Source organism: Pinus tabuliformis, chromosome 9 (genome assembly GCF_031772625.1).
Source record: "Pinus tabuliformis cultivar Carrire ecotype Pingquan chromosome 9, CPIR1, whole genome shotgun sequence".
Taxonomy (NCBI): Eukaryota; Viridiplantae; Streptophyta; class Pinopsida; order Pinales; family Pinaceae; genus Pinus; species Pinus tabuliformis.
This window is the reverse complement of record NC_142307.1, coordinates 1,125,237,187-1,125,256,012: the sequence shown is the minus strand read 5'-3', so window position 1 is coordinate 1,125,256,012 and position 18,826 is coordinate 1,125,237,187.

Genomic DNA, 18,826 nt, shown 5'->3' with positions numbered 1-18,826 from the left:
ACGTGGAATGAGGTATCACACTCGGGATGTATTGCAGACAAGTTAGCGACAGCTACTTCGTTTTACGATGCCGGAACACGTCTCTAGCCTAGAACCACTAAATGTTCTCGTTAATGACAATAATCCATTAGGTAAATTGATGTTAATTTTAAGTTCATCTTGCTTAGGAATTTTCCTTTCAAGTTCACCACGTGATGTATTTTGAAATTCCTAGTAATGCAACTATCATGATAAGCATTCTTTCCATTCAATTTAATGATGAAAATCCTAGCTACTTAGGGATAGAGCAATCAGATTTCTTTCGATCAAAGAGCAAAGAGCACAATCTAAATGCAATTTCCCTACACTATTCCTATGAACACACACAAACTTTTTCAATGCAACATGCATGTATTTCTTTTCAATTTCCTTAATGTGAATATGAACAAAAGGAAATATGCACATACAATCAATCAATCTTTCATAAGAACGAAGACTTTTACGACAGTTCTAATTCGAAGGAAGAGAAGACTTTACGACACTTTCTTTTGAATGAATATTAATCAATTATATCCTAACTTTGACTATCGATCGATAATGAAAAAGAAAACATTAAGAAACATTAATCAATCCAATCAAAGTTGGGCTAGACCAGGAGATAGAAACTTATTTTCTGAGACATAACATTCATTATCAATCAGTAAAGAAACAAACAAAGAAAAGTTTGTAGAAACACTTTCCAAAGGTGTGAAACTAATCCTAGGAGGATCAGCATAGCCCAGAGTGGGAGACAGTGTGCTTCAGAGCAATGTCCCTAAGCCAGGGGTGCTCTGCAGTGCACTGTGTTCCTCACAAGCCTGCGCTGGTGACAATGAGCCATTTCAAGAGGCAATTTGACATAGTTTTGACCAATTTTTCAATGTAAAGAGATGAATTACAATCTATGAACACAAATAAGGTGTACAAGGATGTCTTAGGAGGTGGATAAGCTAATAGGAAAGAGGATCTTCCCCAGTGGAGTCGCCAATTTTTTTTGGAGAATTTGGTATCTACGGATAAATACTAATTCCATAGATAAGTAATTATATCTAGAACAACAGTTTAAAGTGTTTTAGACTTTTCCTATAAGCAATCGATAAGATGAGAAGCTAGAAGACCTAGTTGTAGTTCCACTTTCCTCTCATCTCCCTTGTATCGATCCTATCGCTCCTTCCCGTACTTAATCCGCTTGAGAAGTACTCTGTAAACACAACAAAAAACAAAGAACCGATCAAAGCATACGATCTATTGAATATAAGTGAAAGGAATCATATACAATTCACACATATAAGCATCATTAAACAATACAAACATATGGGAAAAAGGTTCAAACACTTTATTAGATAGAAGAAGGAACTACAACCATTGGTGTCTGATTCAAAGCCATTCCTCTAGCTTGGATCCCATCCACATCACATCAAAAGCATGAAAAACTTGTAGCATTACAAAACTTGCTTCAAAGCCAAATATCATAGCAGCATCAATTCAACATAATCCAGCCCCTAATCACTTAGATGAGTGGTCAATTTATAGGAAGATGAAGGAGGTTTTGTCATAAATGGTGGCATTGAATGGCCTTCCGTACTTAGAATTAGTTCCATGGAGGAAGGGATGAGAGGATAGGATGCACCTTTACTCATTCCTCATCCATTTTTGAGCTCATTGGAGTTGATCAGTGAGGGAACCTTTTAGATTACTCAAAAAGATAAGAATATTCCTCAAACCCTATGTGAATTTCGCTCATTCTCATACAATGCAAGTGAAAGGAAGAATAAGTGCTCTGCAGAGCACCCTGGCAGTGGACTCAACTTCTCTGCAGCGCACCTTCATAAGGGCTTACCTACATTGGTCCCTCTAGAGGCTATTTCTAGATGTCTTCAAGTCATGAAACTATCTGGGAAGGAGGCATTCAAAGGGGTGACTTGTTTAGGGCATCTAGCAACTAAAATTAGGGTTTGATGAGCCCTAAAACACTGATCTGCATGTTGGGATTTGAAGTGCCCAAATGGATCTGCAACAAGGTGGATATTGGTGGCCACCCACCAAGTCCACTTGGACCCCCACCATTGTTTCTTTCAGCTTTTCAGTTTCCTTAATTGTAGCACAGTTTACTATTTTTAGTAGTTTTTCGAGTCTTGAACTTCTAGAGCCGTTTTGAGGCCGTAAATGACGTTTTTTGGGAAAACTGGGAGCAACATGGGTCCATGGACTGATGTTTCTCTTCATAATGTTGTAGTCCTTGGATAGATCTTTCTAACGAGATATTATGCGTCAAACGGAGATCGTATGCCAAAGTTACAACCCCGGGAAGTTGATGTACCAATTTACCCAAACGAGGCCCATAGTTTGGCATTTCATCTTCTAGGGTTAGGCTTTTGGATGTTTAGGGTTTTCCATTGTTTCTCAACAATAAATAGGCCTTCCAGCCTCATTGTAACATAGTTCGGAGGCATGTAGCCACCACATCTCTTCTCACAGATAAGCTACCATCGCCCTAGCTAGTTTATTTCCATTTCTGTTTGTAAGCATATTTCAGTATTTTACAATAATGAAATGAAGTATTATTTCTGTTGCATCTCTATATGTATGGTTATTTCTGTAATTTGTTGTGTTCCTGTTTAAATTAGGATCAATGGTATCAGAGCGGCCTGGTTTTTCTCTGTCTTTCTTTGCATGTCCCCAACGAGGTCGAGATATAAGGAGTTAGGGCTTGAACTAGTCAAACCTTTGCAAGACCAGCCTCTCAAATCCTGACAACATCCCGTGGTGGATGAAAAGAAAGACGAGGGGGCAGGAGATCCTATCAAAATCTTGCTCGAAGAGGCCCTTGAGTGACAAAGGAATGCAATGATGGAAAACTTTGCCCAAATCCTTTAGCGGCTACCCTGAGGTGACACATCTACTTCTAGCAGCTACTCTAGAAGCGGAACACCCTTTAAGGTACAAGTTAACTTTGGCATTCCCATATTTGAGGGTTAGATAGATGCAAGTGCCATAGATAAATGGTTAAATTTGCTAGAAGTTTTTTTTTTTTCATGATTTTTCCAACCGGGAAAAGATTACTTTTTCTCTTCTCAAAGCCGCCTCCCATGTCAAGGACAGGTGGGAAACCTACTGTGAGCATAAGGATGAAAGTACGGCCTCACTATTTTCAGTCGCACCCACCTAGAATTCATTCCGGACTACCATCAAGGAGTAGTACTACCCTGTCGAAAGCTATGAGGATCAATACATAAAGTGTACCATGCTGCGACACGGAAGGGACTAAGACATGCTAGAGTTAAACAATATTTTCCATACCCTTCGCACAATGTTGGGTACCAAGGATTTGGAGTATCATTTGGTACTCAAATACTATGGCTACCTGTACAAGTACATCCATGAAGAAATAGAATTCTTGAACATCTCCTCGCTTGGCACGACATACCGATATGCCGTCAAGGTCGAGAAAAAGTTTAAATAGAAGAAGCGAGACTTTGGATCTATGAATATGAAGAAAGGGAAAGGTGCCCCCAAACCGTAGAACAAAGGACAAAGCCAAGGTGATGTAACCCAAGACAAACCGTGAAAGATACAAGTAAAGAACAGTGCCGTGTAGCCAAAAAATGACATGAGAAAGTGGTGTGAGTTCCATAAGAGCTCCACTCACAACACAAGTGAGTGTCGGGCCAAGCAGTCACTGGTGTTCGAGCTAAGGGTTTTAGAATCAGATGCATGTTCCGACTCTGGGTCAAAACCCAACAAGAGGAATGACAAAGGGAACCAAATTATTGATGCAGAGCCCAACACCACCGTTGCCACCACGAAGATCCAGAAGGAGGAACCCTAATATCCATAGGAGGAGGAGCATCTCTTACACTCCAAGATGTGGGTAAAGGGCTCCTCGCTACAATTCATTATTGACAACAGGAGCCAAAAGAACCTCATTTCAACAGAGGTCATGAAGCAACTGGGCTTACCGATCACAGCACATCCACAACCGTACACTATCGGGTGGCTTCACCAAGGACAGGATCTTCGCGTAAGCCAATAGTGTCGCCTTCCATACAACATCAAGCCTTCATGAATGAGGTATTGTGTGACGTTGCTCCCCTTGATGTTTATGATGTATTATTAGGACAACAATACTTGTGGAAGCGACATGCTGTGTATGAATGAAGGTCCTGTGCTATTATTGTTACTGTGGGAAATAAGTTGTACAGGATACCGGAGGTAGCATTTCCTACTGCCATCTCTTTGGTTACTACAAAACAATGTAGTAAGCTAATTTCCAAAACCGGGAAATTTGTTTTCCTGACGATATGTCCTCAAGGAAAGAAGAAGATGATGGCCACGACCTCAACACAGGGCCTCTTCGCATGACAACTACAGATGGACAAGGTCGTGGAGGAGTACGAGGACATCTTCACCTCCCCCGCAGGGGTTCCTCTATAGTGTCAGGTCAAGCACTCCATCGAAATGATACCAGGTGTGACATTGCCCAATGGACCAATCTATCGGCGCTCTGTTCTAGAGAATGATGAAATCAAGAGGCAGATTCATTAGCTGTTGTAGAAAGGTCACATCCGTCCTAGTTCATCGCCTTGTGGGAGCCCAATTGTGTTGGTACAGAATAAGGATGGGACTTGGAGACTCTATATTGACTATCAGGTGCTGAACAAGATCACTGTCTGTAATAGGTACCCGATCGCATGGATTGATGACCTCCTAGACCAACTAACGAGGGAAAAATATTTCAGCAAGATCGATTTGAAGTCAGGATATCACCAAGTACCAATCGAACCCTCCAATGTGTGAAAGACTTCCTTTAAAGCCAAGGAGGGCCTTTTCGAATGGTTGGTTATGCCTTTCAGATTGATGAATGCTCCTGCAACCTTCATGAGTCTAATGGATGACATCTTGTGGCCATTCACCAACTCATTTGTAGTGGTATAAATGTATGACATCCTGATCTTCAGCCAGAGTCAGGAAGAGCACCTCCACCACATTCAACAGGCTCTCCAAACACTGCGGCAACACAACTTATGTGCCAATTTGGAGAAATTCACTTTTGGCATGAACCAAGTTCAGTATCTTGGATACATTATTGGTGAACGGGGGGTGCATGTGGATCCATCCAAGATCCAAGTCATTCGGGATTAGCCATCTCCAACCACTCTGACAGAGCTCCGAAGCTTTCTAGGTCTTGCCAACTTCTACCGCAGGTTCATTTTGGGATTTTGTTATATCACTTGACCCTTGAGTCAAGTCACCAAGGGATGAGCGAAAATAAAATTATTTTGGTCTAAATATCAACAGAAGGCATTCACAGAGTTGAAAGAGCACCTCTTCTTGGCACCAGTGCTCGCATTACTAGACTTGCAACAACCATTTGAGGTCGAGACAGATGCCTCTGACTATGCTATTGGGGCAGTCCTTACTCAACACAAGCATCCAATGGCATATCATAGTGAGACACTTTCAAACACAGTCCAGAAGTATCCCACTTATGACAAAGAGATGTATTCCATTGTGCAAGCCTGCCAAAAATGGAAGCATTACATTTTGGGGAAGGAAACGGTCATCCACATAGGCCACTGACCCTTGCAGTTCATATAGTCCCAAGGGAAATTGTAGAATGATTGCCATCAGAAGTGGTCCACATACCTGCAGTAGTTCCATTTGAATATCAAGTATAAGAAGGGCAGCACCAATAATGTTGCAGATTTCCTCAGTCGACTACCAATCATGGCGTTAACCACCGTGCTCAACCCTTGTGGGCACGATACTTCTGATTGGCCACTTGTCTACAAAAGTAGCCCATAATTTGGCCACACATACCAGACACTCTTGGAGAGTTAGCATGTTCTAGATTTTGACCTCTAGGATGCCCTGTTATGCCACCTGGGTCACCTTTGTGTTCCTTCAAGCGAGCATGCCAAGATGATTCGGGAAGCACACTACAGGTTGGCTGTCGGACATTTTAGGGTTGCGAAAATGGTGGAAATACTGTAGAAGTATTTCTATTGGCCGAATCTTCAGCAAGATGTTGGGAAGTACATCAGATCATGCATTGCCTGCGTCATTGCCAAACCAACCATCAAGAAGCAAGGCCTCTATACGCCGCTGCCTACCCCTAGTCGACCTTGGGACTCCATCTCCATGGATTACATGTTGGGCCTTCTTTCTACTAAGCATGGAAATGATTGTGTTTTTGTGGTCATCGATAGGTTCTCGAAGATGGCCATTATGGCGGCCTGCAAGAAGAATATCACAGTAGAAGCCACTGCTAAAATTTTCTTTGAATGAGTGTGGGTACACTTTGGGATCCTATAATCTATCATCTCAGATCGGGATAGTAGGTTCCTCAGTACATTTTGGTCTAGTCTCTGGTCGATGTTGGACACCAAACTCACTAAGTCGACCGCCTTCCATCCTCAAACTAATGGTTGTGAACAAGATGATCATACACATTCTATGCATGTAAAACCCAAATTATCCATGCACATGGGATGAGAGCCTCCCGTATGTTCAGCACAGCTACAACCGAGCTCTCCACAACTCGACTAGCCACAACCCTTTTCAGGTGGGCTTGGGATTCCAGCCACTATGTCCCCTTGATGTGGCATTCATAGAGTTGAAAGAGAACCTCTTCTCGGCACCAGTGTTCGCATTACCAAACTTGCAAAAACCATTTGAGGTCGAGACAGATGCCTCTAACTATGCTATTGGGGAAATCCTTACTCAACACAGTCATGCAGTGGCATATCATAGTGAGACACTTTCAAACACAGTCCAGAAGTATCCCACTGTGCAGGCTTGCCGACAATGGAAGCATTACATTTTGGGGAACGAAACGATCATCCACACAGACCACTAACCCCTACAATTCATATAGACCCAAAAGAAATTGCAGAATGATCGTCGTTGGAAGTGGTCCAGATACCTATAATAGTTCCATTTGAATATCAAGTATAAGAAGGGCAGCACTGATAATGTTTCATATTGCCTCAGTCGACCACCGATCATGGCGTTAAGCACCGTTCTCAACTCTTGTGGGCACGAGACTTATGATTGGCCACTTCTTGACAAAAGTGACCCAAAATTCGGCCACGCATACCAAACACTCTTGGAGGGTTAGCATGTTCTAGATTTTCACCTCCAGGATGCCCTGTTATGCCACCTGGGTCACCTTTATGTTCCTTCAAGCGAGCATGCCAAGATGATTTGAGAAGCACACTACAGTCGGGCTGCTAGGCATTTCGGGGTCGAGAAAACGGTTGCAGTACTGCAGAAGTATTTCTATTGGCTGAATCTTCGACAGGATGTTGGGAAGTACATCAGATCATCCACTGCATTGGCCATTGCCAAACTGACCACTAAGATTCAAGGCATCTATACCCCGCTGCCTACCCCTAGTCGACCTTCGGAAAACATCTCCATGGATTACATGTCAAGCCTTCCTTCTACTAAGCATGGAAACAATTGTGTTTTTGTGGTTGTTGATAGGTTCTCGAAGATTGCCATTATGGTGGACTGTAAGAAGAATATCATAGCAGAAGTCACTGCTAAACTCTTCTTTGAACAAGTGTGGGTACACATTGGGATCCCACAATCTATCATCTCAGATTAGGACAGCTAGTTCCTCAGCACATTTTGGTCCAGTTTCTAGTCGATGCTGGACACCAAACTCTCTAAGTCCACAGCCTTCCATCCTCAAACTAATGACCAGACAAAGGTTGTGAATAGGATGATCGTACACATTTTGCGCATGTACAACTCAAAGCATCCATGCACATGGGATGAGAGCCTCCCCTATGTTCAACACACCTACAATCAGGCTCTCCACAACTCGACTAGCCACATCCCTTTTCAAGTGGGCTTGGGATTCCAGCCACTATGTCCCATTGATGTGGCCATGCCGTTTGCAGCTACTCACGTAGATTCGGCTCATGTCCAGTTCGAAACAGATAAGGCAAACAGCTTCATTGAGCACATCCAACATATTCACTAGCAGGACCACGACATTATGGAGAAATCAAATGCCAAGTACAAGCAACGACATGATCAGCATCGGGTGCCACACAAGTTTCAGGTGGATGACAAAGTCTGGTTGCATTTACAAAAGGAACGCCTTACTGGAGCCTATCGGAAACTCAGACCACTCTGATATGGTCCTTACACCATTACCAAGGCTATGGGATACAATGTATTTGAGCTCAGCATTCCCCCATTCCTTTGCATGCACCCAATGTTCAATGTGGACCGCCTTCAGCTGTACTTTCCACCATTACTAGACACATCCGACATTGCAGAAAAGCTCACACCCACAGAGTTAAATCCATATTGCATGGAACAAGCTGCAACTGATTGGATCATGGACACATAGATTAAGCACACTCGCCAGCGGAATATCCAAATGTATCAAATTGTCAAAGTAGGACAACTCCTTCACCAAGGCAAGTGGCTCACCAGGGACCAAGTTCAGCAGAAGTTTCCTCATCTCATGGAGGAACTCAACGCAATGGGGACCATTGCTTCCTAAGGGGGGAGGAATGATCTAGGTGGATATTGGGGGCCACCTACCAAGTCCACTTGGACCCCCACCATTGTTTCTTTCAACTTTTCAGTTTCCTTAATTGTAGCACATTTTACTATTTTTGGTAGTTTTTCGGGTCTTGAGCTTCCAGAGCCGTTTTGAGGCCCTAAACGATGTTTTTATGGAAAACTGGGAGTAACATGGGTCCATGTACCAATGTTTCTCTTTGCAAAGTTGTATTTCTCGGATAAATCTTTCTAACAAGATATTGTGTGTGTGTCAAACGGAGATCGTATGCAAAAGTTACGACCCCGGAAAGTTGATGTACCAATTTACCCAAACGAGGCCCACAATTTGGTGTTTCATCTTCTAGGGTTAGGTTATTGGATTTTTAGGGTTTTCCATTGTTTCTCAACAATAATAGGCCTTCGAGCCTCATTGTAACATAGTTCAAAGACATGTAGCCACCACATCTCTTCTCAAAGATAAGCTACCATCGCCCTAGCTAGTTTATTTCCATTTCTGTTTGTAAGCATATTTCAGTATTTTGCAATAATGAAATGAAGTATTATTTTTGTTGCATCTCTATATGTATGGTTAGATCTGTAATTTGTTGTGTTCATATTTAAATCCAGATCAGCGGTATCAGAGCGGACTGCTTTTTCTCTTTTCCCCAACAAGGTCAAGATATAAGGAGTCGGGGCTTGAACTGGTCAAACCTTTGCAAGACCAGCCTCGCAAATCTCGACAGCCTCACATGGCGGATGAAAAGAAAGATGAGGGGGCAAGAGATCCTATTAAAATATTGCTCGAAGAGGCCCTCGAATGACAAAGGAACACGATGATGGACAACCTTGCCTAGATCCTTCAGCGGCTACCCAGGGGCGACACATCTACTTCCAGTAGCTACTCTGGAAGCACCACACCCTTTAAGGTACAAGTTAACTTTGACATTCCCATATTTGAGGGTCAGATAGATGCAGATGTCGTAGATAAATGGTTAAATATGCTAAAGGGTATTTTTCTATTCATGATTTTTCCAACAGGGAAAATATTACTTTTGCTCTTCTAAAGCCGCCCCCCATGTCAAGGACTAGTGGGAAACCTACTACAAGCAAAAGGATGAAAGTACAACCTCACTGTTTTTAGCCGCACCCACCTAGAATTCATTCCGGACTACCATCAAGGAGCATTACTACCCTTTCGAAAGCTATGAGGATCAATACATAAAGTGGACCATGCTGCGGCAGGGAAGGGACCAATACATGCCGGAATCTACCAATATTTTCCATACCCTTTACAAAAAGTTGGGTATCAAGGATTCGGAGCAGCATTTGGTACTCAAATACCGTGGCTTCTTGCACAGGTACATCTAGGAATAAATTGAATTCTTGAACATCTCCTCACTCAGCACAGCATATCAATAACTCATCAAGGTCGAGCAAAAGTTTAAATAGAAGAAGCGAGACTTTGGATCTATGAATCCGAAGCAAGGGAAAGGTGCCCCCAAACTGCAAAACAAAGGAAAAAGCCAAGGCGGGGCAGCCCAAGACAACCCGCCAAAGCTACAAGAAAAGAATAGCATAGCGAAGCCCAAAAAGGACACGGGAAAGTGGTGTGAGTTCCACAAGAGCTCCACTCACAACACAAGTGAGTGTGGGGCCAAGCAGTCACTGGTGGTCGAGCTAAGGGTTTCAGAATCAGATGCATGTTCTAACTTTGAGTCAGAACCCGATAAGGGGAATGACAAAGGGAAGCAAATTATCGATGCGGATCCCAACACCATCATTGCCATCGCAAAGATCCAGAAGGAGGAACTTGAAGATCCAGAGGACGAGGAGTGTCTCTTCCACTCCCTGATGTGGGTAAAGGGCTCCCCGCTACATTTCATTATCGATAGAGGGAGCCAAAAGAACCTCATTTCGGCAGAGGTCGTGAAGCAACTGGGCTTACTGACCACAACACATCCACAATCGTAAACCATCGGGTGGCTTCACCAAGGACGAGATGTTCGCGTAAGCAAGCAGTGTTGCCTTCCATACAACATCAAGCCCTTCACAGATGAGGTATTGTGTGACGTTTCTCCCCTTGATGTTTGTGATGTATTATTAGGACAACCATACTTTTCGAAGCGACATGATGTGTATGAATCAAGGGCTCGTGCTATTATTTTTACTGTGCGAAATAAGTTGTACATGATACCGGAGGTAGCACCACCTACCGCCATCTCTTTGCTTATTGCAAAACAATGCAGTAAGCTCATTTCCAAAACCGAGAAATTTGTTTTACTGAGGATATGCCCTCAAGGAAAGAAGAATATGATGGCCACGGCCTTCATTCAGGGCCTCTCTGCATGACAACTATAGATGGACAAGGTCGTGGAGGAGTACAAGGACATATTCACCTCCCCCGCAGGGGTTCCTCTGCACTGTCAGGTCAAGCACTCCATCGATCTGACCCTAGGTGTGTCGTTGCCCAATGGACCAATCTATCAGTGCTCCGTTTTGGAGAACAATGAAATCAAGAGGCAGATTCAGGAGCAGTTGCAGAAAGGTCACATCCGTCCGAGTTCATTGCCTTGTGGGATCCCGATCATGTTGGTACAGAAGAAGAATGGGACTTGGAGACTCTGCATTGACTATCAGGCATTGAACAAGATCACTGTCCATAATAGGTACCCAATGCCACGGATAGATGACCTCCTCGACCAACTAACAGGGGAAAAAAATTTCAACAAGATCGATTTGAAGTCAGGATATCACCAGGTACCAATCGAACCATTCGAAGTGTGGAAGACTGCATTAAAAGCCAAGGAGGGCCTTCTCGAATGGTTGGTTATGCCTTTCGGATTGACGAATTCTCCTGCAACCTTCATGAGGCTAATGGATGACATATTGTGACCATTCATCAACTCATTTGTAGTGGTATACTTGGATGACATCATGATCTTCAGCCAGAGTTGAGAAGAGCATCTCCACCACATCCGACAAGTTCTCCAAACACTATGGCAACACAAGTTATGTGCCAATTTGGAGAAATTCACTTTTGGCATGACCCAGGTTCAATATATAGGATACATTATTGATGAATAGGGCGTGCATGTGGATCAAGCCAAGATCCAAGTCATTCGGGATTGGCCATCTCCAACCACTCTGACAGAGCTCTGCAGCTTTCTAGGTCTTGCCAACTTCTACCACAGGTTCGTGTTGGGATTTTCTCATATCACTTGGTCCTTGAGTCAAATCACCAAGGGAGGAGCGAAAGCAAAATTATTTTGGTATGAATCTCAACAGAAGGCATTCACAGAGTTGAAAGAGCACCTATGCTTGGCACCAGTGCTCGCATTACCAGACTTGCAACAACCATTTGAGGTCGAGACAGATGCCTTTGACTATGCTATTGGGGCAATCCTTACTCAACATGATCATCAAGTGGCATATGACAGTGAGACACTTTCAAACATAGTCCAGAAGTATCCCACTTATGACAAAGAGATGTATTCCATTGTGCAGGCCTACCGACAATGGAAGCATTACATTTTGGGGAAGGAAACGGTCATCCACACAGACCACCGACCCCTACAGTTCATACAGACCCAAGGGAAATTGCAGAATGATCGTTGTCAGAAGTGGTCCACATACCTGTAACAGTTCCATTTGAATATAAAGTATAAGAAGAGTAGCACCAATAATGTTGCAAATTGCCTCAGTCGACCACCGATCATGGTGTTAACAACCGTACTCAACTCTTATGGGCACGAGACTTCTGATTTGCCACTTCTCTACAAAAGAGACCCAGAATTCCGCCACACATACCAGACAATCTTGGAGGGTCAGCATGTTCCAGATTTTCACCTCTAGGATGCCCTGTTATGCCACCTGGGTTACCTTTGTGTTCCTTCAAGCGAGTGTGCCAAGATGATTTGGGAAGCACACTACAGTCGGGTTTCTGGGCATTTTTCGGTCGAGAAAATGGTGGTAGTACTGCAGAACTATTTCTATTGGCTGAATCTTCGACAGGATGTCAGGAAGTACATCAGATCATGCACTACCTACGCCATTGCCAAACTAACCATTTAGAGGAAAGGCCTCTATACCCCGCTGCCTACCCCTAGTCAACCTTGGGAATCCATCTCCATGGATTACATGTCGAGCCTTCCTTCTACTAAGCATGGAAATGACTGTTTTTTTGTGGTCATTGACAAGTTCTTGAAGTTGGTCATTCAGGCGGCCTGCAAGAAGAATATCACAGTAGAAGCCACTGCTTAACTCTTCTTTGAATGAGTGTGTGTACACTTTGGAATCCCACAGTCTATCATCTCAAATCGAGATAGCAGGTTCCTCGGTACATTTTGGTCCAGTCTCTAGTTGATGTTGGACACCAAACTCACTAAGTCCATTGCCTTCCATCCTCAAACTGATGGCCAGATAGAGGTTGTGAACAGGATGATCATACACATTCTGCACATGTACAACTCAAAGCATCCACGCACACAGGATGAGAGCCTCCCCTATGTTCAGCACAGCTACAACCGGGCTCTCCACAGCTTGACTGGCCACAAACCATTTTAGGTGGGCTTGGGATTCCAGCCACTATGTCCCATTGATGTGCCCATGCCATTTACAGCTACTCATGCAGATTCGGCTCACGTCCAGTCCAAAACAGATAAGGCAAATAGCTTCATTGAGCACATCCAACATATTCACTAGTAGGTCCACAAAATTATGGAGAAATCAAATGCCAGGTACAAGCAGTGACATGATCAACATCGGGTGCCACACAAGTTTTAGGTGGGCAATAAAGTCTAGTTGCATTTGCAAAAGGAAAGCCTTACCAGAGCCTATCGGAAACTCATACCACTACAATATGGTCCTTACACCATTACCAAGGCTATGGGAGACAATGCATTTGAGCTCAGCATTCCACCATTCTTTGGCCTACACCCAGTGTTCAATGTGGACCGCCTTCGGCTATACTTTCCACCATTACTAGACACATCTGACATTGCAGAATAGCTCACACCCACAGAGTTAAATCCAGATTGCATGGAACAAGCTGCAACTGATCAGATCATGCACACATAGATCAAGCAAACTCACCAACACAATATCCAACTATATCGAATCGTTAAAGCAGGCCAACTCCTTCACCAGGGCAAGTGGCTCACCACGGACCAAGTTCAGCAGAAGTTTCCTCATCTCATGGAGGAACTCAACGCAATGGGTACCATTGCTTCCTAAGGGGGGAGGAATGATCCAAGTGGATATCGGTGGCCACCTGCCAAGTCCACTTGGACCCCCACCACTGTTTCTTTCAACTTTTCAGTTTCCTTAATTGTAGCACAGTTTACTATTTTTAGCAGTTTTTCGAGTCTTGAACTTCCGGAGCCGTTTTGAGGCCCTAAATGACTTTTTTTGGGAAAAATAGGACCCATGTTGCTCTTCCCAAGCTGTAGTTCTCGGATAGATATTTCTAATGAGATATTTTGTGTGTCAAATGGAGATCGTATGCCAAAGTTACGACTCCGGGAAGTTGATGTACCAATTTACCTAAACGGGGCCCACAATTTGGTGTTTCATTTTCTGGTGTTAGGTTTTCGGATGTTTTGGGTTTTACATTGTTTCAATGCAACATATTTCAGAGGCATGTAGCTGCCACATCTCTTCTTAGAGATAAGCTACCATCGCCCTAGATCTTTTATTTCCATTTCTATTTGTAAGCATATTTCAATATTTTACAGTAATGAAATGAAGTATTATTTTTGTTGCATCTCTGTATGTATGGTTATATCTGTAATTTGTTGTGTTCCTGTTTAAATCCAGATCATTGGCATCAGAGCGGTTTGCTTTTTCTCTGTTTTTCTTTGCATGTCCCCAACAAGGTTGAGATATAAGGAGTTAGGGCTTGAATTGGTCGAACCTTTGCAAGACCAGCCTCGCAAATCCCGACGGCCTCCCATGGCGGATGAAAAGAAAGACGAGGGGATAGGAGATCCTATAAAAATCTTGTTTGAAGAGGCCCTCGAGTGACAAAGGAACTCGATGATGGAAAACTTTGCCCAGATCCTTGAGTGGCTACCCAGGGGCAACACATCTACTTCCAACAGCTACTCTGGAAGCACCACACCCTTTAAGGTACAAGTTAACTTTAACGTTCCCATATTTTAGGATTAGATAGATTCATACATCGTAGATAAATGGTTAAATCTACTAGAAGGGTATTTTTCTATTCATGATTTTTCCGCCCGGGAAAAGATTACTTTCTCTCTTCTCAAAGCCAGCCCCCACGTCAAGGACTGGTGGGAAACCTACTGCGAGCAGAAGGATGAAAGTATGGCCTAATTGTTTTCAGCTGCACCCACTTGGAATTCATTCCAGGCTGCCATCAAGGAGTAGTACTACCCTATCAGAAGCTATGAGGATCAATACATAAAGTGGACCATGCTGCGGCAGGGAAGGGACCAAGACGTGCCAGAGTTTAGCAATATTTTCCATACCCTTCGCACAAATTTGGGTATCAAGGATTCAGAGCAACATTTGGTACTCAAATATTGTGGCTGCCTACATAAGTACATCTAAGAAGAAATAGAATTCCTGAACATCTCCTCGCTCGGCACAACATAACAATATGATGTCAAGGTCGAGAAAAAGTTTAAATAGAAGAAGCGAGACTTTGGATCTGTGAATCCGAATCAAGGGAAAGGTACCCCCAAACCGCAGGACAAAGGACAAAGCCAAGGCGGGGCGGCCCAAGACAACCAGCAAAAGCTGCAAGAAAAGAACAGCGTCGCGAATCCAAAAAAGGACACGGGAAAGTGGTGTGAGTTCCATAAGAGCTCCACTCACAACACAAGTGAGTGTCAGGCCAAGTAGTCACTGGTGTTCGAGCTAAGGGTTTCAGAATTAGATGCATGTTCTAACTCTGGGTCAAAACCCAACAAGGGGAATGACAAAGGGAAGCAAATTATTGGTGCATAACCCAATGCCACCCTTGCCACCACGAAGATCCAGAAGGAGGAACCCTAATATCCATAGGAGGAGGAACGTCTCTTCCACTCCTAGATGTGGGTAAAGGGCTCCCCACTACAGTTCATTGTCGATGGCGGGAGCCAAAAGAATGTCATTTTGGTAGAGGTCATGAAGCGCCTGGGCTTACCGACCACAGCGCATCCACAACCGTATACCATCAGGTGGCTTCACCAAGGACGAGATCTTCGTGTAAGCCAGCAGTGTCACCTTCCATACAACATCAAGCCCTTCGCGGATGAGGTATTGTGTGATGTTGCTCCCCTTGATTTTTGTGATGTATTATTAGTACAACCATACTTGTGCAAGTGACATGTTGTGTATGAATCAAGGCCCCATGTTGTTATTGTTACTGTGGGAAAAAATTTGTACAGGATACCAGAAGTAGCACCGCCTATCGCCATCTCTTTGGTTACTGCAAAACAATGCAGTAAGCTCATTTCCAAAACCAGGAAATTTCATTTCCTAATGATACGCCCTCAAGGCAAGAAGAAGACAGTGGCCACGACGTCCAGACAGGGCCTCTCCGCATGAAAACTATAGATGGACAAGGCTGTGGAGGAGTACGATGACATCTTCACCTTCCCCGCAGGGGTTCCTTTGCACTGTCAGGTCAAGCACTCCATCGATCTGACCCCAGGTGCTCGCTTCCCAATGGACCAATATATCAGCGCTCCATTCTGAAGAACGATGAAATCAAGAGCCAGATTCAGGAGCTGTTGTAGAAAGGTCACATTCGTCTGAGTTCATTGCCCTGTGGGAGCCCAATTGTGTTGGTATAGAAGAAGGATGGGACTTGGAGACTCTATATTGACTATCAGGTGCTGAACAAGATCACTATCCATAACAGGTACCCGATCCCATGGATTGATGACCTCCTGGACCAACTAACAGGGGCAAAATATTTCAACAAGATCAATTTGAATTCAGGATATCACCAAGTACCAATCAAACCCTCTGATGTGTGGAAGATTGCCTTCAAAGCCAAGGAAGGCCTTTTCGAATGGTTGGTTATGCCTTTCAGATTGACGATTGCTCCTGCAACCTTCATGAGGCTAATGTATGACATCTTCTGGCCATTCACCAACTCATTTGTAGTTGTATACATGTATGCCATCCTGATCTTTAGCCAGAGTTGGGAAGAGCACCTCCACCACATTCGACAGGCTCTTCAAACACTACGACAACACAACTTATGTGCCAATTTGGAGAAATTCATTTTTGGCATGACCTAGGTTCAGTATCTTGGATACATTATTGATGAACGGGGGGTGCATGTGGATCTAGCCAAGATCCAAGTCATTCGAGATTGGCCATCTCCAACCACTCTGGCAGAGCTCCGAAGCTTTCTAGGCCTTGCAAAATTTTGCAGTAGGTTCATTTTAGGATTTTTTCATATCACTTGACCCTTGAGTCAAGTCACCAAGGGATGAGCGAAAACAAAATTCTTTTGGTCTAAATCTCAACAGAAGGCATTCACAGAGTTGAAAGAGCACCTCCTCTCGGCACCAGTTCTCGCATTACCAGACTTGCAACAACCATTTGAGGTCAAGACAGATGCCTCTGAGTATGCTATTGGGGTAGTCCTTACTCAACACAGGCATCCAATGGCATATCATAGTGAGACACTTTCAGACACAGTCCGGAAGTATCCCACTTACGACAAAGAGATGTTTTCCATTGTGCAGGCCTGCCAAAAATGGAAGCATTACATTTTGGGGAAGGAAACGGTCATCCACACAGACCACTGACCCTTGTAGTTCATACAAACCCAAGGGAAATTACATAATGATCACCATCAGAAGTGGTCCACATACCTACAATAGTTCCATTTGAATATCAAGTATAAGAAGGGCAGCACCAATAATGTTGCAGATTTCCTCAGTCAACTACTTATCATGGCGTTAACCACTGTGCTCAACCCTTATGGGAACAAGACTTTTGATTGGCCACTTGTCTACAAAAGTGGCTGAGAATTTGGCCACACATACCAGACACTCTTGGAGGGTTAGCATGTTCCAGATTTTGACCTCCAGGATGTCCTGTTATGCCACCTGGGTCACCTTTGTGTTCCTTCAAGCGAGTGTGCCAAGATGATTTGGGAAGCACACTACAGGTTGGTTGTTGGGCATTTCAGGGTTGCGAAAATGGTGGCAATACTGTAGAAGTATTTCTATTGGCCGAATCTTTGGCAGGATGTTGGGAAGTACATCAGATCATGCACTGCCTGCATGATTGCCAAACCAACCATCAAGAAGCAAGGCCTCTATACCCCGCTGCCTACCCCTAGTCAACCTTGGAATCCATCTCCATGGATTACATGTTGGGCCTTCCTTCTACTAAGCATGGAAATGATTTTGTTTTTGTGGTCATCGATAGGTTCTCGAAGATGGCCATTATTGCGATCTGCAAGAAGAATATCACAGCAGAAGCCACTGCTAAAATCTTCTTTGAACGAGTGTGGGTACACTTTGGGATCCTACAATCTATCATCTCAAATCGGGATAGCAGGTTCCTCAGTACATTTTGCTCCAGTCTCTGGTCGATGTTGGACACCAAAGTCACTAAGTCCACCGCCTTCCATCCTCAAACTGATGGCCAGACAGAGGTTGTGAACAGGATAATCGTACACATTCTATGCATGTACAACTAAAATTATCCACACACATGGGATGAGAGCCTCCCGTATGTTTAGCACAGCTACAACTGAGCTCTCCACAGCTCGACTAGCCACAACCCTTTTCAGGTGGGCTTGGGATTCCAGCCACTGTGTCCCATTGATGTGGCCATGCCATTTGTAGCTACTCACATAGATTCAGCTCATGTCCAATTCGAAACAGATAAGGCAAACAACTTCATTGAGCACATCCAACATATTCGCCAGCAGGTCCACGACATTCTGGAGAAATCAAATGCCAAGTACAAGAAGCAACATGATCAACATCAGGTTCCACACAAGTTTCAGGTGGGCGACAAAGTCTAGTTGCATTTGGAAAAGGAATGCCTTTCCGGAGCCTATCAGAAACTCAGACCACTCTGATATGGTCCTTACACCATTACCAAGGTTGTGGGAGACAATTCATTTGAGCTCAACATTCCCCCATTCCTTAGCCTGGACCCAGTGTTCAATGTGGACCACCTTCGGCTATACTTTCCACCATTACTAGACACACCCGATATTGCAGAACAACTCACACCCACAAAGTTAAATCCTTATTGGATGGAACAAGCTGCAACTGATCGGATCATGGACACACAGATCAAT